Source organism: Simochromis diagramma, unplaced genomic scaffold (assembly GCF_900408965.1).
Source record: "Simochromis diagramma unplaced genomic scaffold, fSimDia1.1 OVJJ01000644.1, whole genome shotgun sequence".
NCBI lineage: Eukaryota > Metazoa > Chordata > Actinopteri > Cichliformes > Cichlidae > Simochromis > Simochromis diagramma.
The window spans coordinates 1,510,088-1,536,834 of record NW_024387201.1 but is presented as its reverse complement, the minus strand read 5'-3'; the positions used below and the strand labels follow the sequence as shown (position 1 = coordinate 1,536,834).

General features: G+C 42.1%; 1 long non-coding RNA gene across 1 annotated transcript in view; it reads right to left on the bottom strand.

The window, feature by feature from the left end:
- Positions 1-796: 796 nt before the first annotated feature.
- Positions 797-26,747, bottom strand: part of LOC120745968 — a 28,499-nt gene continuing 2,548 nt past the window's right edge. Inside the window, exons 2-3 of the long non-coding RNA XR_005698734.1 lie at positions 12,814-12,827; positions 797-1,187 (exon numbers count right to left, since the gene is read on the bottom strand). This is a non-coding gene — a long non-coding RNA (uncharacterized LOC120745968). The remainder of the gene's footprint in view (positions 1,188-12,813; positions 12,828-26,747) is intronic.

Genomic DNA, 26,747 nt, shown 5'->3' with positions numbered 1-26,747 from the left:
AGTCATTCGCACTCATCAGGCAACGTCTATGGGCAACTGACTGCACTCAGACCAAAGGGGCTGAATAATTACACACACCCCACTTTGCAGTTATTTATTTTTAAAACATGTTTGGAATCATGTCTGATTTTCGTTCCACTTCTCACGTGTGCACCACTTTGTGTTGGTCTTTCACGTGGAATTCCAATAAAACTGATTCATGTTTGTGGCTGTAATGTGACAAAATGTGGGAAAGTTCAAGGGGACCCAATATGTTTGCAAGACACTGTATTAGCAAAAGACAAGAGTGGGTTTACAGGAAACACTGTTAAATGTTCAGTTTCTATGCCATATGTTAAAACAAGTTCTAGAGTGTGATTAACGTGATGGGTGGGTTCTTTTACATTCAAGATCAACAAAAGTGGCCAAGAAAAGATTGAGACCCATCAGACCAGGCAACATTTTTCAATCTCTGCAACATTCAGATTTTAGGGGCAGAATTTGTCTTAAACAACATAAAGCATGGATCCATCCTGCCGCTGGTGTAATAGCGTGGAGATATTTGGTTGGCACAATGTGGGTCCCTTAGTACCAACTGACATCATTTACAGACCACAGCCTACCTGAGTCTCAAGATGTGACAATATCCTTTATATCATATAGTCTATGTTACGTTATAATTATAGTTGTGGAGCCACAAGTTTGCCTCTCTTTCGTCCACTTTTGTCTCTACGCAACGTTACTTTTTATCGCGAACGTCGCCTGAAAAAAAACAAAAAACAAAACATCATCTGTGTCAACATCCAGGACTAAGAAAAGACAAGACATAAAATAACATCCATTTACTGTTTGCTTTATAATATTCAGCTTAATGTGTTGCAAAAACTATAATAGAAACAATACTGCAATAACACTAATGTAATTCTCAACTGCTACCACTAAAATACTGTAATTCAAATCTGAATAATCACTCAGAGCTGCTTTTCCATGCAGCAGAAATGCTAACATGTTGCTAACAGTTGTTTCAGACAGTCAGACTAAAATCACGAGATAAAAATAAAAATACCTCACAGTAACTGCACTTGGAAAGTCTTTCTTGTGTGGATCTGTTGGTGTCGTCTCAGGTAACGTGGAGACTTAAAAGTCTTCTCACACAGGTCACATTTATAAGGTCTCTCCTCAGTGTGGGTAAACATGTGGTGTTGTAACTCTGTGCCTGTTAAACATAGTTTACCACACTGATCACAGCTGTACACATCATGTCTGGTGTGAATGCGTAGGTGAATATTTCTGTACCCTACATGGCTGAAAGTTTTTCCACAAATGTCACAGCTGTATGCCTTAATTCCAGAGTGGGTAACTAGATGACTCCGTAAGCTGCTACTGTGAGTAAAAGCTCTGCCACACTGATCACAGCTGTACGCTTTAACTCCACTGTGGATGAGATGGTGTCTTTTTAGGGCTTTCTTCCAGGAAAAAGACTTTCCACACAAGTCACAGCTGAACGGTCTCTCTCCAGTGTGGATGACCTGATGGATTTGTAGTGAATCCTTCTTAAGAAAATCCTTCCCACACTCTTCACAGCTGTACGCTTTAACTCCACCGTGGAGGAATTGGTGTGTTTTTAAGCTTCCAGACTGGGTAAAAGACTTTCCACAGTCGTCACAGCTGAACGGTCTCTCTCCACTGTGGACGAGTTGGTGTCTTTTTAGGGAACGCGCCCAGGGAAAAGATTTTCCACACTCGTCACAGGTGTATTTCTTCTTGCCCTTTGTTCTGTGAGGTTTGTCAGCCTCCTGAGAGCGCTGACTTCTCGCTCCATATTGGTCCTGCAGTGACAGATATACAAACACAGGCAGTGAGTGAAATGTAGGGCTGGGCATCGTCACTGATTTCGATTCGGGGAAATTTTGCGTCAGACAATCAGATATATTAGAATTCCGATCATTACCTATCAGTACATATCCATATTTTACATCTCTAAAACGAAAGCTGACACTCGTGAGACTTCATCAGAGGTGTAAGCATCACAGCAGATGCCTTTGTGTCAAAGTAACTGAGGATAAAACAGAAAAAAAAATGAAGGAGATTTTCCTGGTCTGAGTATAAAAATATTCTGCAGTGGATCAAACACGAAAGAAAACCATGAATCAACATATGAACATTACCTGATTCTGCTGAAGTGAAGCAGAGCAAAGTTACAGAGGGTTTATTAGAGACACAGCTAAACGTTTTGCATAATTTTAAAAAGTTTACATTTGTTCTGTATTGAACAGCAGAAATGAGGTTTTGTTGCTGGAAGGAAAAAAAAGAAAGAAAGAAACAAAAACAAAAAAGAAACAGCGCCCGACAGCGCTGTAAACAACAGTCTTCTTTTGCTGCTGGTTCAGTCAAGTATGTTTGGAGAGTGACAAAACCTGCAGCTTCAGAATCTAGCGCCAAAAAAGATGTAAACATAAGAGGCGGACCCGCCGACACATCAGAATCAGTGAGCTGCCGGCTTTCAGCCCCGACGTCTTTGTTTACGTCTTTGTGCAGAATCCGTGTAACTGCTCTCATTTACTCTTTTAGCTGTTTGGTGGTTGTTGAAATTTTCTGAAGTTTAACCTGAGATTCTGGCGTTTCGGGCAAAATTTATTCATATTTAAAAATCGTTTCAGGATTTTAATGAATCAATATCACGTTATCCAACCTAGAATCGATTTTAATCGATAATCAAAACCCTCCCCCAGTGAAATGCAGTCGTGGAACAAACTGTCATTACTTTTCAACACAGTCCTCTTTGGTGACATCTGCTGGTCAAAATATGAAGCGCAGCTTGAATCTACAAATTATAATGAAGCGCTTCATTATGTTTAATATCATGTGACACTTCAGTCTGATATCAGGCTGCTGTTGTGGTGCTTTGCACATGTATTTTTTGTGTGATTAAAAAGGTTTTGAAATTTGATGAATAAATTATTTTGATGAATATCCTTATGGTGGTAGACTTCCGCAGGCACAAACATTCTCCACTGCAACCATTGAACATCCAAGGTATGGACATTGAGGCTGTGGACAGCTACAGGTACCTTGGTGTTCATCTGAACAACAGACTGGACTGGACTCATAACTCAGACGCCCTCTACAGGAAAGGGCAGAGCAGGCTGTACCTGCTGTGGAGACTCAGGTCGTTTGGAGTGGAGGGCCCACTCCTGAAGACCTTCTATAACTCTGTGGTGGCCTCTGCTATCTTCTATGGCGTGGTCTGCTGGGGCGGCAGCATCTCTGCTGGGGACAGGAAGAGACTGAACAGGCTGATCCGAAGGGCCAGCTCTGTTCTAGGATGCCCTCTGGACCCAGTGGAGGTGGTGAGTGACAGGAGAATGGTGGCTAAGCTGTCATCACTGTTGGACAACATCTCCCAGCCCATGCAGGAGACTCTGACAGCCCTGAGCAGCTCCTTCAGTGGGAGACTGCGGCACCCACGGTGTGGGACGGAGAGATTTCACAGGTCTTTCCTCCCCACTGCTGTCAGACTCCACAATAAAGACTTTAACTGATCAAACACACACATCCACTAATGTGCAATAACACTAATGTGCAATAATCTTTTCTGGCATCGTTGTATTTTTACTCAGTTGTATATAGCATTTGCATTCTATTTTTATCTTATTGTATATTTTATTCTATTTTATTCTACTGTATATAGTATTTTATTTTATTCTATTCTGTACAGTTGTGTACTGTATTTATTCTAATTGTATTCTAATTTTTGCTTCATAACTTTTGCACTGTCCACTTCCTGCTGTGACAAAACAAATTTCCCACATGTGGGACTAATAAAGGTTATCTTATCTTATCTTATGTAAACATGTGCTATGGTGTGGTCTCCCTTTGCTTGTGACTTCTTGATGTTTGTAAACATAATAGATATAAAATAAAAACATAGCATACAATAAAATACAACACAGTCATATAACAGGTTGGGAGGATGAGAGTTTTAGACGTGACTGATTATTTGGTGAAACTGTGATATTTTCTTCACCTCCTGTGTTGAGCTCATTGTTTCCTCTGTAGTGACTCAGCTGAGTCCAGATAGCTGAAAATGTTCCTCTGCTGCTCCGTCAGACTCTTCTCCTCCTGCTGATCAGCTGGGACACAAAACAGATCTTTGTTAGGCTCCACACTGCACCGAAGAGTCAAAGTGTCTCATACGTTCATCTGACGACACAAAGTACAAATTTCACTCTGATTGCTTGTAGAAATCTTGTGAGACGTGTTGTGCTGCAAAGTGAGGAAACTCTCTCACTCACTTATACTTCAGGAGGAACTTTGTGACATTGGCTCTAATATTCTGAGCAGCCCTTTACTATGACAGGGCCAGAAAGTCCTATTTGAAGGTTTGGGAGAAGGACCATGTTAAAGGTGGATTGGGGTTTATACACTTTGTTGTGATACAGGTAAGGCTGTAAGAGCCTGAGAAGGTGTCCTGAATGAACCTCTAAAACCAGTTTTCAGCTAACGACTCTGCTTCAGTCTGGAAAACAGCAACTACAAGTTTAAAGACTCCATCAACAATTCACACCCAGCAACAGCCTGAACAGCTCCTCCTGTGGTTTCCACAAACACCTGATCACCACAAGTCTCTCCAAACCCAAGGATGCCTCTCTCCAAACTCCACCATTCCCCAAAGTTTGATTCTGTTCATCTGGAAGTTTTCAGTGGGAGAAATTTTCATCACTCATCCAGGTGACTTCTTCAGTCTCAGCTGACTCCAACCTTATAAACAGTACATTTACATAATGACTGAAACTAGCACCACTGAAGGAACAATGGGCTGGGAGGTCAGTTCCTTCATCATTACTATGCAAATTCTCATTCTCATGCTGTGATTGCAGCCATTCCCCAAACTGTTCGTGAAAGGTACTCATGGTCATTGATCAATGAGCTTTTATCAGTGAAAAGACTTTTCTGCTCCAACTTCTCCCAGCATGCTGAGCTAATGATTAGTTGGTGTTTTTCTCCAAACACTCTCTCACTCTTCTCTCAACGTGTTCACAATAAACTGTGAACAGACACCGAGGAGAGCAGCAGAAGACCTCATTCAGGAGCTAAACTCAACATGAACTGAACTCACAGTAAAGTTAGCTCGGTGCTTACCTTTAGATGAGCCCACAAACCGAGAGAAACTCCGTGACGAAGCTGGAACTCTTTCCAAACACAGGAAACAGATCAGGGAGCAGAGACCCACGTGGTTCACGCTGATCTCAGCTACGATCCAGGAGACAAGGGTGGGCGGATCGATGCAGATATCGATCCAGACGTTGGTAGTGGTTTATGATCAATGCTTTGGTTTGTTTCTCTCCTGTAGATTCACTTCTTTACTCGCTGTGGATGAAAAAGCAGCTCTGTCTGTGCGAACACCTCTTCTCATGCGGCAGACGCACTTTGCTCCGCCCCCTTCTTCCTGCCCTGCTGGGATTTGTTACTGTGAGGTCACGTGACTTGGCTGCACACAGAAAATGCATTTTTGCTGCAGAGAGAGTAGTGCTGGGATTTCTGGCTCTTTTTAGAGAATCAGCTCTTTCGGCTCGACTCACTAAAAAGAACCGACTCTTTCGGCTCCGAACCTGAACTTCAGGTTGTTTTGTTGCTTTAATTAATTTATTATTAACAATAATATAAAATTATGCAGAAAAGTAATTACTAATGTAAAAACAAGTGGTTTTATTTATATATGTTTATATATAAATATATACGGTGGCCCCTAGAAACAAAACACGTACAAACTCCAAAACACATTTCTAGCATTGACTGAACTTCCAAAACAGAGCTACCTAGATCACTTAAACTACACGATTGAAAGCATGAAAGCATGTGTGTATTGTTTGTGTATTTATACACAAGCACTCATATATATTCAATTTAAAAAACAGTTCATTTACCTGTTACTACCACAGACCAAATCCAGTCGTTGGTACTTCCTGGCTTGTGTAGGCTCTAAGTAACAAAAGCTCAACACTGCGCCCTAGCGTCCTGGAGCACTTCTGTTGTGTTTTGTACATGTTTTGGAGCTTTTACGTGTTGTGGAGTTTGTACGTGCTTTGTCTGTAGGCGCCACCGTAAATATACTTTTATTTATTCACTCCACATAAAATGTAATAAATAAATCATATAATACAAAAAACAACTATTTACATTTCAACTTTTAAATATTTAAATTTTCAGATTTTTCCTTTTAACGAAATTTAAAATGAAACAACACAAAACACTGCAAACCACAACACAATTAAATATAAATTAAAATATGAAAACAAAAAGAAGATGTACATTCTCTGTCATATGGGCCTGCATGAATAAACTTTCTGAATCCTTTATCATCTGCAACTGAAAATAGTTGTGTATGATTACTATACCTTTCTAATGTGACGTTGTTGTCCCTGGCTCTCTTTCTCTCTCTCTCCCTCCTGCTCTGTTCCTGTGCTACTGCTACTGTAACTACCGCCCCTCCCCCCTCTGCCCAGGGCAAAGAACAAGGCTCGTGAGAGAGAGGGTGAGAGAAAGAAAAAAAAACCAAACCACAGCTCCCAATAAGGAGCCGGCTCGCGTCGTTCACGTCAAAGATCCAGCTCTAAGAGCCATTTCGTTCGCGACCGACACATCACTAAGACAGAGAGAAAGAGGAGCAATGTGTGGAGATATTTTATGGATGTAAATGAAAATGCTGGAGAACAGCTGGAAGGCATGTCAGCACCTAAAGCCAGAGGGGACCACAACAAGCTGTAGAGTTCAACTTTCAGCTCGTTTGTTTGCAGGGTTGTAAAATGGGCAGCATAGTGGCTCAGACCTGACAGGAGGAATGAGCAGTTTGCATGTTCTCTTTATATTTCTCAGTTTTCTGTGGGTACTTTTTCAGCTATCCAAAAACATGCACCTCAACTGGAAACTCAAAGTGAAAAGCTGAGTTAGTTTGAAAATAAAATAGATCATTTAAAGATTTAACCAATGCTCATTTTTGATTTTATCCAAAACATAGTTGATGGTAAAGGACTGAACAGGTCTCCAGTAAATCTAATCAACTTCTACATGGATGTTTTACTGGATAGATTTGACACAAAGGAGCACAGTAGTTCCATAACCCAGTTGTCCTCCAATAGTTTCCACCTACACAGATATGAAAACAGATTTTTAGGATGATTCCTCATCCTTTCTGTCACTCCTCAGCGTGCTGAACACATAAAGATTGCAAAACAAAAAAAAAATCCCTGCTGGGATTTGAAACTAGGATCTCTGTTTAGTTACACCAGTTCTGGGATGGAAATCTCTTCTAATTTTAAGTATTGTTTACATGTTTTAACAATCTCACCTCTGTGTTACTTAGTTATATACATATGTAATGGCGTCACACGTGTGTCAAACGTTATTTTACACATAGTGGGGCGTTATGAGTAAGTTAGACTGAGACATACAGATGCCTCTTTGTTAGGCGGACCGCGAGACCTCTCTGAGCCCTAGAGAAGGAAGAGGCCTCTCGAAGGAAAATTGGGAATGTGAATATCGCGAGTGACAATTAAATGGAGGATAAGTTGTAACTTTGTCTCTGGAGGAATAGGCCTGGAGGTATAGTTCCCCCTCCGGGATAGGGAAATGTGAGAGTAGTGGAATGTTCTTTGTCTCTGTCCGTATTTAAGGAAGGGCTGTGTCTTTTCCTTTAGCGATCACACAGCGGTGCCTATACTGGATGCTCTCTCTCATGCACATGATGATAATAATCTTCCTTCCCTCTCGTCCTGTCTGTGTACAAAGTGATCAGTTCCCTCCACTTGTATCCTCAAAACTCTGGGAATACAACAAGCAACTGGTAAGTACACACCACTTCTCAACGCCAGGAACTAACTGATTTCTCTCAACAATCCAGTGTCCATTGAGGCTCAGCTCCTCTGTTAAGTAGCCCCTCAGATGCGGCTGATCAGCAACAGCTGAGTGCCATCATCTTACAGGTGTGGCTGTTTTAATGGCGGGTAACTCTCCGAGATACCCCCCTGGAAAGCCCTGAAGACTGCTGAACGCACACACTCCCTTTCCCTTAGCAAAAATGAGAGACAGGGAGAGAAACACCAAAAAACCAAAATGGCACCGGAGTAATGCGGCCATGACAAACAGGCATCATGCTGCCATTTTATAGGCTCTCAGACCTCTCTGAAAACGTCGAACCTGGAATTGGCTGGGCCGCACTATGAATTCTGGGATATGGTGGGCCACGAAGGAAACATCCGCCCATCCTTCAATTGGAGGAATAATTTCTGTTTTACAACTTCAAGATATCTCTGAACATTTTTGTTAAACGTGCCAGTTCATCACAATGAATTGGTGTAATATCACAAATAAACTGCATGTAATTTCTTTAGTGCACTCATAAACCCATAGCAGACTGTTAGGAGACATTTTACCACCATCTTGGGGCTTGGAAGGATGAATGGAAGGTACTAAGTAGGGGAGACCGGGGATAGTTGTAACGTGGGTCAGTTGTAACACTTCCAATTTCTCCAATCAGGGCTAAGTTTCAAATGATGTGACTCATCCTGTGCATGCCCAATTCAGTTCTGCTATCACATGTGAAAAATCAGCACATTTTGTCAAACACAGACAATTTAACATGAAAAAAAGTAATTTGTATGCCAAAAAGTAAGTTTTTCTACTTTATTTCAATTTGTAATAGCATTATCTGCTTTGCAGTTAAACTCATCAAACTTAAATTGTGTTATTTGTATGTCTATGGGGATATATTCTGTGTAGGTCTTTAGTGCTAATGTTTTAGCCGTTGGCTGTAATGTTAGCTAGTTCATGGCTATAAGAGTCTGGGTCAGTTGTAACAGCAACAGTCTGGGTTAGTTGTAACAATAATGCAGATGTTACAACTTACCACACTATTACTTTAACTTATATTAAACAAGTTGGGGCAACGACATCAGCAGAGAGAGGTTCACTGGTCGCTTTTGTATATGTGGTTGATGCCTGTTTGTGTTCCCACACATACATTATGCAGACCACTGTGTCAGAGATGGACCAGTAGGAAGTACTGGTAGTGGAAATAAATCAGGATGGATGCAAGAAACAGATTTCCTCATCTTTCTGAAGCACTTTGCAAACCACACCAAGGTGAGCCAGGATAAAAAGTAATGGAATTGCGATGCTGGTGAACAACTACATTTTTTCAGCTTCATTGTTATGTTCAAAATTGGTGCAAGAGTTGTAGGTTATAATGCCCACTGAGCCAATGAGGCCAAACTCAAGGAAGACCAACCAAAATTAATGAAATATTCAGTTGCAGAAATTTCCATAACTTGTCTTTTTGGGGGGTTGGAATATGTTCAAAAGCTAGATTTCTGCATTCTGTCACGCACACACATAGCTACCTAAATGGATGTAAGTGCATTCATGTGTTGAATAAACAAAGATTACATGTTAATGTTTTGTTAGTACCCTTATTTCATTGTGTTACATTTCACCCCAGGATATGTTACAACTAACCCAGACTATGGGGTTAATTGTAACATTTCACTCTTCGTGTTTGAGACCATACCATGCAATGGGTAATTGTGCTGCAGAGAAAATAGCTGCACTATTTAATAGCAGAGACATGTAAATACTTTGCATTACATTTTGAATCCACTACCTTAAAAGAGCTCCAATTTACAGACAGAAATGTCAAAAATGTTACAACTATCCCCGGTCTCCCCTACCTGTCTGGTGTGTTGATGCATCCCATATCAAAAATATCCAATACTGTGTCACTTATTGGACACTGGATTTGAGAGTAGTGATAGTAGGAGAATATCCCACTGTACCTACAATAAATAAAACACATGGATCAGGTTAGTACACCATTACTTTTAGGATAAATTACATGTTAATTTCTTTCTCCTTGCTCCTGCAGAGTGGCGTCCCGGCTGCATTGGTCACATCCTACCCGACCTCGACCTCACATCTCAGAAGGAAGGACACTGGAAGACAGTCAGCAATTTGGCACTGTCAGGTTCAGTGACAAAAACCTAAGAGCTGGAAACTAACTAAGGGAACTAGAAATAGAAAGATAAAACCATGAAAAAGTACAAAATCACAGAACATTAAATAATCAAAAACATGGGTCACCGGACCCAGGACCATGGCAGGCTCATTATAACGTGAGTTCCACCTGCTGCACGTGCCCATATCAGCACTGTGACGTTTCCCCTTTCTCTTCATCCAGAGGAGTGTTTTAATGCCAACTATTTCCTGTCATTTCCTGATGGTTTAATGGCTGTTTGTAAAGATGAGGTTAATTATAAGCAAGCACACCGATGCTGCACCTCCCACTGCTGCTGCCGGGATCCGGTCCGAACATGGTTTAATTGAGCTCCATGGACTGAAACGGTTCTCGCTGCATCCCAAAAGGTTGAGTCTGTTCATCTGTTTTCAGTGGTTTCGTCACTCATCCAAGTGACTTCTTCAGCCTCAGCTGACTGCAGGTTTCCCCAGCCTCATAAACGAACAGCAAAAAAAAAAAGCAGCAACATCTAAATGCCCTCTGCATGGATAACGCTTTCCACCTGGTGAGACTGGCAGATGAAATGAAGTTGACCAGGCTTCTGTCTGTGAGGGTACAGCTGTGCAGCTTCACTGCAGATGTTCCCGTCATGTCTGCGAGTTTCAGCAACAGAAACTGATGGAAGTTCTCGTATTAGACTTCAGATTTGTTTACAGATATCGTTACTAATTTCTTACTAATTAGAAATTTTCTAATTTCTTATTTTGTGGGTTTTATTCTGTTTGTATTTGTGTGATTAGCTGATGCAGTTCTGTTGATTACACTGATGTCTTTCCTGACCAGGACAAACGTATTTTACTTTGAAAGTTTTCCTCATTAAATACATACCTTTTAAAAATTGTGTGTTTTTGTGTGTTGCATGGCACTTTGCAGCAGTTTGTGGAAAATTTGTTTGGCAGCGTGCTGTGCTCGAGTTCCATCGTCCCTCCGCCCGTCAAACACTTCTTTAATCTCTTGCACGAGCAGGCGCATGTGAGGTACTCTCACTCGAACGCCAAGCATGGAGACTCAGCAGACGTGTTGGGTTCCCAGAGTCGAGCAATTTCTTTACACTGCCCTCCATCATACGTGAAACTTAACAAAACGACCAAGCTTTTGTAACTCCATCAAGCACTTCTACTCAATCAAATACCATTAGCAGTTTATTTTGCACAATAATAAAATTCATAGTATGATGAAGTGATTCCTCACTGGGGAGTTCCAGGGAGTAGCGAGGAGCAGCATACTCAGCCATGTTGTTCAGCCCGTACACCACACAGCAACTCAGTGCACTGTGGGAGATCTCCATGTCTCAGGCATCAGACCAGGCCCCAGTCTTGACATTGTAGTATTCAACATTAGGGGTGGTGGTGAAGCCGTTGTAGCCCCCTGCAACAAACAGGCAGTCATGCATCACAGAGATGCCAAAGTTGCTGCGGGGGCTCAGCACGGGGGGCATATCCAGCCAGGTGTTGGTGTCAGGATTGTATGCCTCGACAGTCTGCAGACGAGCAGTTCCACTGAAACCACCTACCTATATGAGGAAAACAGAAATGTGAAGATGAGGAAGCTCTAAGCCATTTATTAGAATGACTGACAGACAGACAGATGATGGCCAACTAAAATATCTTCTATTAATAATTTATTTTCATGACTCTGTGTCCTACTGTCTTTGCACATGCTCATTGTGCTTACTGCAAATACATGGCCTGCAAAGGTGATGACTCCGAGACTGCTACGCCGAGTTTAATATGCAGCACACATATTTTAAGGAGACCAGACAGCTGGCGGCAAACAGTTAAAACTCTATGAAGTGATGCCAAAAAACTGTTTCTCCAAATCTTCACAGTTAAAAGTATTTTGCGTATTTTAATGAATAAAGATGGCGGTTTATAAAATTCACTGTATGTTAGAGATGAGTGATGATACAACAAATTCTAGTGTCTGTCCAATACCAAGTAAATACAGGGCCAGTATTGCTGATACCAATGCCAGTGTAGATATGTTTAACCTATAAAGGCAGATGTGAGTGAAGTTGCCCCCCCCCACCTTCTTCAAATCCAACAAAAGTGGTATCAAACGTTTGTGCTACGTTTGTGCTGGTTTGTGCTGCAAAAATGTTCTTTTGTGCTACTATCATTTTAAAGATATTAATAAAAATTTCTAGAGGTCATCAAAGGTCAACCAGCCCCCCCCATATTAATGGAATCAAACAAGATTGGTGTCAATCAGTTGTGCTATGTTTGTGCTGGTTTGTGCTGCTAAAATTGTCATTTGTGCTGCTTCTGTTTTAAAGATATTAATGAAAATGTAAAGGTCAAAAGGTCAACCTTTACCCAAATCAAACAAATTGATGTTAAACGTTTGTGCAGGTTTGTGCTGCAAAAATTTTCGTGTGTGCCGCTATCATTTTAAAAATATTAATAAAATAACGTCTTGATGCGTGCTTAATCATCCAGGTAAGTAAATCCCAAAAGGTTGATTCTGTTCATCTGGACATTTTCAGTGGGAGAAACATTTCGTCACTCATCCAAGTGACTCCTTCAGTTGGAAGAAGTTGGAGTTGGAGTTCAAGTTATTTTTACTTCCAATAGTGTTAACATACTACACAGGTCAATGACTAGATTTTTTTACATTTTCATTGCAAGTGGCAGTTAAAGCACTTACAATGAAAGTGCAGTTAATTAAAGCAGTTAATTAAAAGTAGTCTATATAAATGTAAATGCTGTAATATGATTATTTTAATAAACATTTAACTTGGATGGATTCAATGCTGGTGTGACCACAGTGCACACGTCTGCTGTCGCTCACAGTGGTCCAAGGGACGCTCGGGGAGTTTGTGTGTTCGCTCAGACACGTGAAACATTAGAGGGAACATTGGTTGGGGGGCCAACTTCACTCACATTAAAGGCAGCTGTGGAGGAGAGCAGTGTGTAATGATATATGAGATGAATTCTGAACACATTTGAATGACTTTTACTTCCCACAATAATGAGTCAACACAATAAAAACACACATGAAATGTAAATGTGCATGTCTCTAAAACTTTGACTCTGCTTCTGCTGTTTAATGTCTCATAGCCTAGGCTATAAATAACATAGAGCTAAAAATCAACATTAAAAGGTTAAGCCATTTTTCATGGAGTGTATTTGAAGTATACTTTTCTTTTACATTTCCATAAAGAAAAAAATAGACATTTATACGATTCAGTGTTCAAATATCAATCTCGTCACAGTAGCATCGATCTAATAGCACATCCACTCTGTCTTTTTCTCAGCTGCAGCCATTCCCCAACTCTCTGTGAATGGTACTCATGGCCATCAGTGGTCTTTGATCAGTGGGTTTTGGTCAGTGGTTGTTGATCAATGGTCATGAGAATTTGCATAATTATGATTAACCCTTGTATGGTGTTCGGGTCTGTGAGACCCGTTTTCACTTTTTTTCAAAAGAAAAATTAAACAATTAATTATTTTTTCAACCTGAAATTCATTGGCTTTGGCTTATTTTCTGTGAAGAACATAAATCCGAACTAATTTTCAATGACCTCATACTTTACCTCCCCCCACGCATTTACATTACATACAAGGTGTTCGGGTCCACTGGACCCAGGCCTAATAAAAGTGTTGAAAGTGCAGGTCCTGTGTTCCCACACTCTGTCTTCCTCCTTTCTGGTGCTGCTGATAGTGTTTTCTTCCCCTCCTGCTCCCGCACAAAGTTGCAACATTGTTGAAACTTCAACTATCGACACCGTCTGCTCTTACATTCCCGCACATTTTACCCTCTTTCTTGAGGGATCCAAATTTTATTTTCTCATACCCTGTCCCACCTGCAAATTAGGGGCATAATACTATAAATAAAACTTTGCCAGTGTGGTTCTTTATCACAACTGATCAAGATGGCAAAAGATTATCTGCTGCGAGGGCCATCCAATTGATTTTGGAAGAGAGAGGAGCTTCGGATGATGATGTTGACAAAGAGGTTTCAGAATATTTCACATTTCTGAAAATTCAGAGTCTGACAGTGACTTTGAAGAAGAGGATGAGGTTGAGCACCATTTAGTAACAAAACAAAGACGAGTACCCCATCTGCAGCCAGCTCCAGGACCAGAACAAGCCCACCAGACAGCAAGTGAAGAAATATGGATGTCAATAACTGGTGAAATTGAATGGTCTTCTTGCCCAAGAAATGAGCCACCCTGCAGAGCTGTTACTGTGATAAGCCAGGGCCAACACGGCTGACAGTTACTCATGTGCAGGACATCAAATCTTCATTTGAGCTTTTCATCCCAGATTCCATCCAGAAATTTTTTCTGGATTGCAGTAATCTAGAAGGAAGGTGTTTTTTTGGAGAGAGGTGGAAAGAGATGGACCAAATTCATCTAAGAACTCCAAAGGCCTACTTTGGGGTTTTTATCCTTGCAGGAGTTTTCAGGTCCAAAGGGGAATCCACAGAATCCCTGTGGGATGCAGAAACCGGCAAGAACCTTTCCGTGCATCAATGTCTCTGGAAAACTTCCACAAAATTTCCAGGATTATCCGTTTTGATAACCGAGACGACAGACAAGCTCGACGGCAGAGAGACAAGCTAGCTGCCATCAGGACAGTGTGGGATAAGTGTGTGCACCACCTCCCCCTGTTTTACAACCCTGGGCCCAATGTCACCATTGATGAGCAGCTGATGCCATTTACCGTATTTTCACGACCATAAGGCGCACTTAAAAGTCTTAGATTTTCTTCAAAAAGTGCGGCACGCCCTATAGCACGGTGCGCCCTATGTGTTGTAAGGAGGACGTAGTAGAGAACACCATGAGAACGTTAAAGGGTGAAGTGTGGGCGTTGATCGTATATACCGGGACAATCGCACATACCTGTATAAAAGAACAGGTATGTGCATTATGCAGGACATCGTTGTTTTAACAACCCTGAAAATGGCAAAGAGACATGCTTACGAAGCACAGTTTAAACTGAAGGCCATCAGCTACGCGGAGGAACATGGAAATCGAGCAGCGGCGAGAGAATTTAAGATTAACGAATCGATGGTTCGCAAATGGAGGAAGCTGGAAAACAAGCTCCGGCAGGTCAAGAAAACGCAGCTGAGTTTCCGCGGACATAAGGCGAGGTGGCTCGAGTTGGAGGAAAGACTCGAGCGGTGGATCATCGAGCAAGGAGCGAGCGGGAGAAGCGTTTCGACGGTCACCATTCGGCTAAAAGCAGTTTCACTAGCTGAAGAGATGAACATTGAACATTTCCAAGGAGGTCCGTCTTGGTGCTTTCGTTTTATGAAACGGTGCCATTTTTCCATCCGGACCAGGACTACGGTAGCGCAGCAACTTCCAGCGGATTATAAGGAAAAGCTGGCCATCTTCCGCTCCTACTGCAGCAAACACATCGGCGACAAAAACATCCAGCCCAGCCACATCACAAACATGGACGAGGTCCCGCTCACTTTTGACATCCCGGTGAGTCACACTGTGGAGAAGAAGGGGACCAGCACGGTAGCGATACGCACAACGGGGTATGAAAAGTCTTCTTTTACTGTTGTGCTTGGCTGCCATGCTAATGGACAGAAACTGCCGCCTATGGTGATTTTTAAGCGAAAGACTTTGCCTAAAGAGAAGTTTCCAGCAGGAATCATCATTAAGGCAAATGAAAAGGGCTGGATGGATGAGGAAATGATGAAAGAGTGGCTGAGGGAGGTGTATGTAAGGAGACCAGGTGGTTTTTTCCACGCATCACCATCGCTGTTGATCTGTGACTCTATGCGTGCCCATCTCACAGCCGATGTGAAAAAACTTGTGAAGCAAATGAACTGTGAGCTTGCTGTCATTCCGGGAGGCCTGACAAAGGAACTCCAACCGCTGGACATCGGTGTGAACCGCCCGTTCAAAGTAAGGCTGCGAGCGGCCTGGGAGCGATGGATGACCGGTGGAGACCACAGTTTCACTAAGAGTGGAAGGCAGCGCCGGGCGAGTTACGCCACAATTTGCCAATGGATTGTAGATGCTTGGGCTAACATGTCTGCTGGCACTGTTGTTCGAGCTTTCGCAAAAGCCGGCATCGTTTCCGAGGAGCCGCACGGCACGGAAAGTGACTCTGACGGTGAAGACAGTGAACCTGGCATGTTTGATGGAGATTTAGCGCAGCTGTTCAATTCAGACACAGAGGATGAGGACTTCGATGGGTTTGATTGATGATAAAAATGTGAGTACCAAACTTTGTTTTGCTCCTGCTTTATTTTTAAATACGCACACTTGTATGCTTGTGTGTTGTTGATGATGACGATTATTGGTAATAAAAATGTGAGTACCAAACTCAGTTTTGCTCCTGCTTTATTTTTAAATACGCATACGGTACTTGTATGCGCCCTATAATCAGGTGCGCCTTATGTGTGTGTTAAATACAGTAAGGGCACACATAACTGAGACTGCGCCTTTTAGCACAGTGCGCCTTATGGTCGTGAAAATACGGTAGTTGTGAAAGATATTGCTTCACGTGTAAATGTGTTGTGTCTTTCCACTCACTCCACTTGATTATAACTGATTTATTTTTATAACATTTTTTAAAAAAACAAAACAAAAAAAAATGAGAAGCACATTGGTTGATTGAGCATGCATCAAGAAGATTTTTCCTGCAGTTACCTGTGAAATAATATGGCATGCTGTATGGTAACTGTTATGATTCAGACATCAGTACTTAACTCTTACCTTCAGGCTCTCATTAATAATGAGATGAACACAAGCATTCATACATCGTTTCCTAGGGGCTTGTTTTGCTGATGACTGTTGCATCTGTCCATGTCTAACCTCTAGTTTCTTCTCTCTCTCCATGAGTGCCTCCTTCTGGCTGCTGATGTATTCAGTGAGCATGCCGCCTGTCCTCCAGCACTGTGGACAGGCGCCCGGTGTATTCTGCCAGCTGATGTTGCTCTGGATAAGTTCTGTCTTAACATTTATTGGTCGGCTCTGAGTCTTTGGGGGGAAGAATTCTATAACATAGCAGAGATAATCCTCCTTAGGACCCGGCCTTTGCGGTCAACGTGGGCCGGGTCAGGGTGCACAATCAGAGTCTTGTCCATACATTCTGACTTTTTAACGGAAAAAATGTCACAATCAGTCAGAAAGTCTATTCTTTCTACTGAGTGAATGTCCATAGAACGAACCGCCTTCACCTCACTTCTCTCAGCCGTGAGAGAAAAACAGTCCCCATTACTATTTACAGGTGAAGCAATAGGGGTAAAGTCAACATCACTCACCACTGCCTGCTGTTCTGACGAATGGGCTCCGGCTGTAGTGTGGAATGACGGCGGAGGCGCCGCTTCCTGCTGGATGACACTGGTGACAATGGAGAAATGACGTCCTCATCCTGCGACGACATTGCTGCCAAGCAGGAGGTGGGTGAGCTAAGTGGCAAGTAGTGGAACTCTGTGGCCGCGGTGTGGAAACGCCTCTCCCCCGCGGCGATTGCTGCTGTGCAGCGGACGACTCCGCGGCGAGCTTCCTCCCACCATCCAAAGACATGCCCCACTATGTGTAAAACAACATTTGACACACATGTGATGCCATTACATATCTATATAACTAAGTAACACAGGTGAGATTGTTAAAACATGTAAACAACACTTAAAATTAGAAGAAATTTCCATCACAGAACTGATGTAACTAAACAGAGATCCTTGTGTCAAATCCCTGCAGGGCCCAAATGCTCTGATTCCTTGTCATTGCTCTCTTGTTCTAATGAGCAGAGCTCGAGATCTTAAATAAAAGAACTTTTTTTTACAGAAAGTCTCACTCAGCAAACTGTCGTCTGTAGGGATGCTATCTTTACGTGTTCAGCACGCTGAGGAGTGACAAAGAACGTGGCACCATCCTAAAAAAGCAGTTTTCATATCTGTGTAGGTGGAAATTATTGGAGGACAACTGGGTTATGGAACTACTGTGCTCAAATCTAGCCGGTAAAACATTTATGAGTAAATTTGATCTCTAACCACAAATCACCATCTAGAAGTTGATTAGATTTACTGGAGACCTGTTCAGTCCTTTATCATTAACTAGACATGTTTTGGATAGATTCAAAATTTAGCATTGGTTGAATCTTTAAATGATCTCTTTTATTTTCAAACTAAGTCAGTTTTCAGTGGGTGACTTTGAGTTTCCAGTTGAGCTGCATGTTTTGGATAGCTGGAAAAGTAACTTTTACTTATAGAGCTCGTGCGAAATAAATAAATCAAGTCCAGTTTTACTCTCATATCGTCCAGCTTTCTGATTAGTTGTCGTCTTTCAATATCATACTTCTGACAATGCAATAAAACATATATTTCCTGTTCCCTACTGCAGTCACACTCCCCTGTACAGTGTTTTCCTATTGAACGTAATGTGCTATTAAAACCAGTGTGTCCGAATCTAAGTCGAGATGTAACCGTCTACTCTCTCCTGTTTCTTCCTGTACTTCTCATGTCTCCCACTTTCCTTTGGATTTTGTAAAACCATCGCCCTTTCCTCTCTTCCCTCCATTGCTTTTGCCACCTTTCCTTCATTTTGTGTTGTATTCTACTCTCAATCTCCGTCCTACTAGCACTAATAATCATATCTGTTACTCCTCTTTCTCACTCTCTGCAGCCTGCAGATGAGTCACGTGACTGCACAGTAACAAGCCACAGCAGGACAGGAAGAAGGGGAAAAGTGAGTCTACCGCATAAGAAGAGATGTTTGCACAGGCAGAGCTGCTTTTTCATCCACAGTGAGTAAAGTAGTGAACTCAGAGGAGCGAAACAAACTATTAGTGATGGCCAAATGAAGCTTTCTGAAGCTTGTATTGAAAAACGCTTCATTACTCGAAGCTTTTCAACACAGTCCTCTCTGGTGACATCTGGTGGCCAAAAATATGAAGAGCAGCTTGAAGCCACACAATAAAACCAACTGCTTCATAATGATTGCCCACTCTACAGAGCGGTGTCCTGTCTGATATTGGGCCGCCGTTGTGTTGCTTCTAACGTGTATTTTTGGGGGTTAAAAAATGTGGTTTATTTGTTTAATAAATAGTTTTGACCAGTAAACTCTCCTTGTTATGCACCATTGTGTGGTCTTTCTTTGCTTTTCACTTCTTGATGTTGGCAAATACAATAACTGGAAAACACCACATTACATATAATATACATGTAATAATGTACAACACATTATGGAGTAGGCTTCTGCTGTGAGGTCCTGCCTCCATGCACTTATGCAATTAATCGCAAGATGGGTGTATTTATCAATAATATTACATTGGGGAAATTTTCCTATACATATTTCTGACCTGGGGGTAGAATTGATTGTGAAAAGGAAAATGCTTATGAACTTGCAAATTAAATACATGATGCTTTTAAGGTAGCCCTTTTTAAAATTTTTATTTAAGAAGCGAATTTGTTCCACTGTGCGATGGCTGAAACTGTTCCTTTTTGTTGAGATCATTTCTCCTGCATTAAGGAAAATCCCTTCACGTGGCACAGAAGAGGCTGGAGTGCAGAGAAACTGGTAGAGATGCAGTTATACAGTCTACCAGGGCCCCACAAACTATCAGCTAAAGAGAATAAATAGATTAAATTGCTGCATATTTGGCAGACTAACATTTTAACATTAATTAAACAATAAAATATATATATTTTTAACATTAAATGTAACGAGTCAAATGGAAGTTTTTCTAAAGTTATTTGATGATATTTATATTATGAAAAACAGATTTTTGACATTTTGAGTTTTTCCCGTTTAATTCATCCTGATCAATTGGGTTTTATCCCCAATAGATTTTCTTTCTCAAATACTAGATGTCTCTTAAATGCAATGTACTCAACAACACTGCCCAATTCTGCTGTGATTTCACTTGATGCCCAGCAGGCTTTTGATCAGGTGGAGTTATTTGTTTGCTACTATTGACAAATTTGGATTTGGGTCGAAATTTTTGAATATGGTTAAGTTGCTTTACGCTTGCCCTCGTTCCTCGGTCCTTACCAACCATGAGAGGTCGCTCCCGTTCCTCTTACACCGTGGGACCAAGCAGGGTTGTTGCCTCCCTGCAACGCTTTTTGCTTTAGCTCTTGAGCCGTTGGCCATTGCCATCAGAGCCGATTCCCATATCTCTGGTATAAATTGTGGCACATCAGAGTACACCATAGGTCTTTATGCAGATGATATAATATTGGCTCTTTCAGACTTAAAGGTCTCCCTTCCACCACTTCTTAAGCTGATTGACACCTTTGGCCACCTATCAGGGTTCACCATAAATTGGAAGAAGTCTGTTCTTATGCCGCTGTCGTCCGGTCTGGGCCCTGATTTCCTGTCTAGTTTGCCCTTTAAGGTCTCCCATGATTATATTTCATACCTGGGTATTAACATCCCTAGGAACTCAAAACTCCTCTTCAGGCTTAATTATTCGGTTCTAACTGATGAGCTCAAGTGTATGATAGATAAATGGAAGCTCCTCCCACTTTCAGTGATTGGCCGTATCAATATAATTAAAATGGTTGTGCTCCCTAAATTCACGTACCTATTCCAGAACGTTCCCGTTTTTCTCAGGTATTCCTTTTTCAAAGGGATGGATGCCATTATCATGCCTTTTATTTGGGCCTACAAGCCCCCCCACATCTCAAAGTCTCACTTGCAAAAGCCCACGGACGAGGGAGGTCTGGGCCTTCCAGTTTATAAACATTATTACTGGGCCTGTAACGCCAGAGCCTGGGTCTTCTGGAATCAGCCTATAGCTGATGATGCTGTGGAAGGCGGGCCCAGCCCTAAATGGCTCGAAATGGAGCCTAGCACCGCTATTGAGCACACTGGAGCATCCTTGCCAACCATCTTATTTTCAAAACCGGTTATTAAAAGTATACCATTATGTGATAACTTTATTCTTTGCAACTCTATAAAAATATTGAATCAAATCAAAAGAATCCTGAACCTCCCGAAAATGGCAACTTTTGTCCTGATCTGCCACAATCCTAGTTTTAAGCCTAGTACAATGGATGCTGCTTTCAAACAATGGCCTGTTAAAGGGTTAACTGCTATAAAGGATCTTTATATTGACAATCATTTTGCCTCTTTTGCTCAACTTCAGACCAAGTACAATCTCCCTACAAGTCATTTTTTTCGATACTTACAAATTAGGAATTATGTCAAGCAAGCATTCTCTAATTTAGGTAACATCCCCGTACAGCATGTCTTTTACAATATAATGAACGAACCTCCCACCTCAAAGCACTTGATCTCTCGGCTTGTTAATCTTTTTTCTTCAGCAGCCCCCTTTTGCCATATTAAAGAGGCTTGGACAAGGGACACTTGTTTGGTTATCTCTGACAATTTATGGGCAAAAGTGTTAAGCCGGATAAAACTATGCTCTGTTAACGCCCGGCTTCAGTTAATTCAATTTAAGGTAGTCCATAAGCTGCACTATTCCAAAACCAAATTGAACATTGGACATTTCCCCCAAATGTGATAAATGCAAACTTGTGGACGGAACTCTTGGCCACCTTTTTTGGTCCTGCTCTACACTTACAGCCTCTTGGACTAGTATTTTTAGTTTCTATAGCATTGTTTACAATAGGCAACTGTATCCTGACTGTCTTATGGTGATCCTGGGCTGCTCCAGCAACTCCTTGGCACTTTGCTGTGCAACAGGCCCTCATGTTTGGTATGGTTATTGCCAAACGTCTAATTCTAAAGGAGTGGAAATCGGCCTCCCCTCCCTGCTTCAAGAGGTGGCTCGAGGAGATGGTCTCCTTTTTATACCTGGAAGAAATTCGGTTTTCTACATCTGACTCCATGGAGAAGTTCAGGAAGATATGAGGTCCCTTTATAGATCACATAAAGAAGGGCAGTCCACGCCCTGGGTCCTGACTATGTTGGTTTAACTATTATCATTCTGAGCTGTTGCCCATAACTGTTATGAATCGGCTCCTCCTAGTGATCTCTGGATTCGATCTTCAATGTGGATTGAATTTACTGGATTATGAGTTGTGTGACATGTATACCATTTGCTTTTTTCTTTTCCGCTGTTCTTAATAAGTGCTGGCCGCGTATCCTGTTGTTGGGTCTGTTGCCCTTTTTTTTCTTTTTTTGTCCTGTTTTTGGTTTTGATTTTCTTTTTGTTGTCTTTATTGTCTGGGTTCCTCTGTCCCGCTGTTTGTGACTGTGTTAAATTTTTTTTTGGAAACTTGCATAAATAAAAAATAAATAAATAAAAAATTGGAAATGATATGATCAGTGAATTATTCGTAGATAACTGTTAGATTAGTTTGACGCTGCCGACACTTTCATGTGACCCAGTTAGGAAACTTTGGGTTAACTCAGAGAGCTGAGGATATCGTGGATATGCTGACCTCGCTCCGTGGTGTACAGTGCTGCTTACCCTCATGATTAATATTCACAATAAAAATATTAGCCAAACATCATTAAGTCTGTATGTGTTTCAAATACAGGCCTTTTACCATTTCACAGTGTTGAACAAACCTGGTACAGTTAATGTCATGGTCTCCGTGCCTGCCCGGTCGGCCCCACAAGGCTACAATTGCTGTTTCTGTTCTCTCCCTCTCTGCCTGGGCGGAGCTCACTGTGGGCTCCTGCCCTTGGCCCACACACACACCTGACAACACTCACCCATCATCACCGGGAGCACTATTTGAGGCTGGAACACAGATCCTCTCGTCGCTGGATGATTGTACCCCTAACGTTAGTGTTCTCACAGCTCTTGTGCTTCATATTCGTGATTTGTGATTAGTTGGTGACCTGCCTTCTCGTCTGCCTCAGATCTCCCCCCCCGGGACCTGCGACCTCCCTGCTGCGGGAACGTGTGTGAGTGTGAGCGAAGAAGACGTGAGCGAGTTACCCTGTGATTCCCCCGGAGTTTTGGATCCCTTCACTGTACATATATTGCACTGGCACTGTAAATAAACTACACCTTGGAGATACCTTACCGCTCTGCGTTTGAATCCCTGTACCAGATCGTGACAGTTAAACCCAACAGTATGTGACGGAAACACCAACGTTATCTATTTTAATAAAGTTTATGAGTTTATACACAGGTCACGCTGATTATTGAACAAAAACCCAAAGATCAGATGTTAATTGGATTCATTTGCTCTCTCTCCTCCTTAAACATGTTTTTAATGTTAGTAATAATTCAGAATTGGCGACTGAAACACGTATGACACATACGAACATCAGGAAATAAAACCCGATAAATATAACCTCAGGAAATGAAGTCAGTGTCAGCGGAGGTTGTGGCTGTTCAGTACTGCGCTTTGTCGGTGGTAATAACAGGTCGAGCACTTGGGAGGCGAGCGGGTCTATCCCACGCTTTGCCGTGAGACTGGGCTGGGCAGACGTCTCCGAACTCATCAAAGCACTTTTGCAAAGAGGCTCCATCTTTACAAACTGACCAGATAGCTGAAGATTAAACCGTTACATTCTTGGTTAAGAAAATATTAAAACTGTATTTGGTGACACACAAACAGGGTTTTTCCAAGTACAGTTCTGTTATAACAGAAACTATAGTTTCCACATGCCGGTTGTTGGCGTAGAGAAACGCCTTCTAAAAACAATGGCCACCAGGCCAAAGCAATGGTTATGACTCGATCAGCGTCAACCCCACCCCGAGTTTGATGAGTGAGGCTGACAGATAAAATTATTTCATGTTGAGCACTGAAGGAGTCAAGTCTGCCAAAATGAATTAGATAAATACACCATTAAATCATTAAAATGAGTCAATAATCAATTAATTAATTAAATGTGTCATAAATATTTATTACATTTATTATTTCTCAATTTAATTAACTATTTCCATATTATTATTTCTATTTCTTTCTGTTAAACTAATCCTAAAGTAATAATGGTATTTCTATATATGATATTTATATAGAGATCCTCCAGCTTCAAACTGTATTATCCTTCCAGGACCTAAAGCACCTCTCCAACGGCCAAACTCATCTGTTCTCTGATTGGATTGTTACATTTGTGATTGACATGACATTGACCAATCAGCTGAAAGGAATATGTCTGTGAAGGTTCTCAGCCATCCAGGTCATCGTAGTCAAAGGAGCTTGCAAAGAAAAGCGTCTGGACTTCTTTAAGTTACTTGAAGACGTTTCACCTCTCATCCGAGAAGCTTCTTCAGTTCTAAGGTCAAATGGTGGAGAGTCCCAGATATAAACCTAGTAGGAGTCCCTCTGTGGGGGGTCACTCCCACAGAGAAGAAAAATCGGGTCAAAATTTGTACTTGTAAGTTGAAATCCCCACACAGGCAGGAAACCTGAGCGCAGAGTTTTACACGTAGTTTTTTGCTCTGTACCTGTAAGCAGACCTTAACAAAAAAAATCGTAACTCGTGTAAATATTTTTTACAAACACACAAATTCTCATCTGTAGATGCACAAACATAAAACTTTCACATATTTTGGTTTACAAGGTTACACAACACGCATTTGATTTACAAGTATAAAATATTTATGATCACAATTTGAGCCCATAGAAGTGGTTCAGCTCCTCCACAAGCGCCGCGTTACCCTCAGTCAGGGTTTCTAGTTGGTTAAGTGCTGAACTTCCTGCCATACTGGTCGTGAGTTGTTATTGCTGAAGTAGTCTTCCTCTTGTACGCTGCCTTGGCCTGTCTGATAACTCTTCTCAGCTCAGATCTGGCTGCACTGTACTGCATACCATCACTGGATCTGAAAGTGAGGTCACGCTGCTTCAGCAGGACCTGGACCTCTTTAGTCATCCAGGGTTTCTGGTTGGAATACACCCGGAGACGTTTGTCCACAGTGACACTGTTGACACAGAAGTTGGGGGGGGGGCTTTGCTCCTGACGGGAGTGTATGCAGGGATCAGCAGCATGGTCATGTGGTCTGACAAACCCAGATGTGGTAGAGGGGTTGCTCTGTAGCCTTCTTGGATGTTGCTGTAGGCTTTATCCAGTGTGTTTTCCCTTGTGTTGCACATTTAATATGCTGTTTAAATCTGGGGAATACTGACCTTAAATCAGCGTGGTTGAAGTCCCCAGCTATGATGTGCACTGCGTCAGGATGGAGTTCTGCTGACTGCTTATTGTCTTGTGGAGCTCCTCCACGGCTGAGTTAGCATTAGCATCAGGTGGTACATACACGGCTGTTACCATGACAACAGTAAATTTGCGAGGTATGTAGAAGGGTCTGCACTTCACAGTCAAATATCTTTGTGTTTTTGCACCAGCTGTCATTGGTGTAGATGCATAAACCCCTCCTTTGTTCTTACCGGGGTGGCCGTTCCTGTCGTGACGGAGGACCGGAATTGATGGCTGCAGCCAAGTCTCTGTGAGTAGTACAACGCTGCTGTCCCGTACACACTTGTTGACTGCAATCTGTAACCTCAGTTCATCAATTTTGTTGGTTATGGACCTGACGTTGGAGAGGAAGATATTCAGGAGCGGTGGCTAAATCGTTGTTTCTTTATCCATGCTGGCAGCCCCGCCCTGAAGCCACGCTTGTGCCTCCTTTGTTTACGTTTCCTCTTTGGCTTGCCGCTGGGAAGAACCAACCACGGAGACCCTGGAGTTCTTATTATGTCCTCCGGAAGTGGTGATAGTCCGACGTAATGTTCCTTGCACAGCGCAATCCCAAACTCAGAAGGTCCTGACGACTGTAAGTGGACTCTGCTCGATGTATAATAATAAAACACATCCACACATGTACGTAGAAAAGTAAAAAATAAAGCACAGAACGTGAGGAGCAGTGAGCAGCTGCATCTGTGCGAGCCGCTGCGTCTGTGCGCGCCGCTGCGTCTGTGCGCGCCGCTGCGTCTGTGCGCGCCGCCATCTTGAATTTTACATACATAAGATTACATTTGATCCAATATACCAAATTCCTGCTATTGATTGCGGTTCTTTCTAGAATTGGGGCTCCAACTCCCCTGTGGATTAAACAAGTATCGCCTGTGCTTCAGGGCCCAGTGGCTCATCCTTTGCCTCCTCTCGTCATAATAGTCAGTTTTGTTTTGCGTATCCCTCAGGGTTTTTTTTCTATGGGCTGCTATGACCCTATAGTGTCGACAGTGGCTAAATATGCCCAAAATTTTTCAAACTTGTGTTTGATGGCTCTTTGTAGAGGTAAGTAAGATGAAGAGCAGGTGGTAATTAAAGGTATGAGACCACCGGGACACCTTTCTTCGACCTCACCCTGCAGTTGTAATCCAAGGGGAGCGATTGCCCCATGATTCGAACCGAGCTCTAAAAGGTTTCTATTTTTATGGCCCTAAGGAATCTCCTAGAACTCCTACATCTGAGGCTGCAGATAAGGACGGGGATGGAGTCATGAAGTTTCTCAGTGCGAGATGCAGTCCTGTGAAATCTAATAATATTTGTACATAACCTGTCGATGTCTATTGTGAACAGGAGAGAGTCAGGTGGCAACTTCATCGGTGGGATCAGTTCGAGGAAAAGGTAAGTGTCTTCCAAAAAAGAAGTCAGCATTGACCATCGACCATTATTAATGATAATGTCGTGCTTGCAGCCCTGTGTTTTTATTCATTGTCCCTGTTTCCTAACTGTAGCTTCCATTCTCTACTACTTTGCAAACACAACATAAAAAAACCAACCCCCCCCCCCCTAAAAAAAAAACAAAAAAACAAAACATATAAACTAGGATATTGTGGTTTTCGTGGCAACTATACTTTTCAAAACACAGGACATAGCTCAAGGGTGGACCCTGATGTAAACTGATGTTATTACACA